Genomic DNA, 2,083 nt, shown 5'->3' with positions numbered 1-2,083 from the left:
TCTTCAGGGAGACCAATGAGATGGTGTCTGGGTTGGCGAGGAGGGAAAGCACTAGGGTTCCAATGTTTAGGTGCCTTGTCACTACAACAAAAGTTGGCTTAGCCGACGATATGCGTCACTGGTTTACCAGCGCTAATTAAAATTAGGCGTTTGTCCGTGATCGGGTATAAATACTGTATGTACCAAAAACCTAATCCTTTTTCTCCCCTCCCGACACACACACACACACACTCTCTCTCTCTCTCTCTCTCTCTCTCTCTCTCTCTCTCTCTCTCTCTCTCTCTCTCTCCCTTTAGATGCAGCGACAGCCATCGCCATCTCCACCTCTACTATACCTTTCTCAATCGACCCTCTCTCTCTATTTCCCCTTTTCCCTATCTCAATTGACCATCTCTCTTCGTTTCCCCTTTCTCAATCCACTTCTACTCTCTCTCTCTCTCTCTCTCTCTCTCTCTCTCTCTCTCTCTCTCTCTCTTTCTTAAGGGTTTTTAATCTCTATCTCTCTTTTAACATGTCTACGGATGAGATGCGAGGATCTCTGCAATCCGATGTATGATATGGACATCAAGGAAGCCTTAGCCACTTGCATCTCAAGCATTCAATGGATCTCTCCATAAAGCACGAATATCTCCCCGAAGATCTACAGGTCATCTCTCTGTATATATCTGTCATCCATCTGTTAGATCGATTTTTTTTTTTATATTTATTTATTTATTTTTTATGGATTTTGTCTATGACTGTAGGTTATAAAACGAGATGCAAATGATTGAATCTGTGAAGTTTTCATCAATCTTTTTTTTTTTTTTTTTTAAAATTTAAATTTTGGTTATGTTATGCTTTAGCACCTTACATGCTCGATTAAATGCCAAACGGCCCAAACTTGCTGTATTGTCAAGAACTTTGCTGTAATCGTGCAATTGATCTGGGTTTCTTGTTTCATGAGGAAAAGATTTTAGCACAGAATTCCCTCCTATGTGATCCATTCACTGAAGATGGGGTTAAATGATCTTCTTGCTAAATCTCAGTGTCCACTTCCCATTGAAACTTTCTTAAAGAGATTTGTATGGTTTTCTTACCGGAATGTGTATGGCAGGTTGGTGGATAGTAACATTCTTACGCCGATATAATTGAATCTTGTTTGGCTTCCATTCATCAAGTAAGCTTATGATTGTTACAAAATTGCAAATAACATTGGATTGATATATATATATATATATATATATATATATATATATATATATATATATATATATATATATATATATAAATTGCAAATAACCTTGTTTTGATGCACACTTGAATTGAATGGCGAATGTTCAGTACAACCAAGACACAATGACAAAAGCTAATGGAACTTCGAACTGATAGGGATCTTGCTGGCCGAAACTGGTCTGCTTCAATGATCTTCTCATTTGGTGAAGCCTCTCCTTCACCTATGGTGAAACCGAACTGCAGATTGAACTGATGAGAGTGAAAGGTGGCAAATGACAGGTTGAACTAGACGGTCTATATTAAGGTAGTTCAGACATCTGTTCATTAGCATTTAAAAAGTACATCTGTTGATATATATGATAAAGATCAGGCCATTAATGACACTACCTTTCCCTTCTGAACTTCTGACGCAGGGATGAACGTGATGAGGATAACTACTTCGAATCCACGGAGCTTCTCTAGACTCCTCACAGAGACTTCTCGAATCCACGAGGAAAGAAAACAGAAAATAGAAATAAATTCTAAGAAATTCGAAATTGATTAATTGATGAATAAAAATGAGTTCACAACCCTTTAAATAGGGGTACTAAGCAATGGGAAAGATATCAGAATCAAACTACAACTCAAACTCCTAGAATCCGCGACTTACTATAAATAGTAAACTTACTATTTATAGACGGTCGTGATGTATACTAGTGCGCAAGGTTTTCGGCCAAAAATAGTAAGTGTCCTATTTGGCTTCACCAAACCGTTCTCCTAGTTATTCTAAGCTCTTTTCACGTTGGGCGCAACTCTTAAAGCCCGACAGATGAAGAGTTATAATCAAACTAAAACTTACTATTTATAGTAAAAATGAAATTAAAACAGGGAA

The 2,083-nt window shown here is 37.5% G+C and overlaps 1 long non-coding RNA gene across 1 annotated transcript; it reads left to right on the top strand.

The window, feature by feature from the left end:
* Window positions 1-473: 473 nt before the first annotated feature.
* On the top strand, window positions 474-1,613 carry LOC131256418 (uncharacterized). Its single transcript, XR_009176801.1, has 3 exons — window positions 474-646; window positions 1,094-1,156; window positions 1,321-1,613. It is a non-coding gene; the product is annotated as an uncharacterized LOC131256418 (long non-coding RNA).
* Window positions 1,614-2,083: the final 470 nt, after the last annotated feature.

The sequence above is a fragment of the Magnolia sinica genome, chromosome 9 (assembly GCF_029962835.1).
Source record: "Magnolia sinica isolate HGM2019 chromosome 9, MsV1, whole genome shotgun sequence".
Taxonomy (NCBI): domain Eukaryota; kingdom Viridiplantae; phylum Streptophyta; class Magnoliopsida; order Magnoliales; family Magnoliaceae; genus Magnolia; species Magnolia sinica.
Note: the sequence above shows the minus strand (reverse complement) of the source record. Positions and strands in the feature narration are given on the sequence as shown.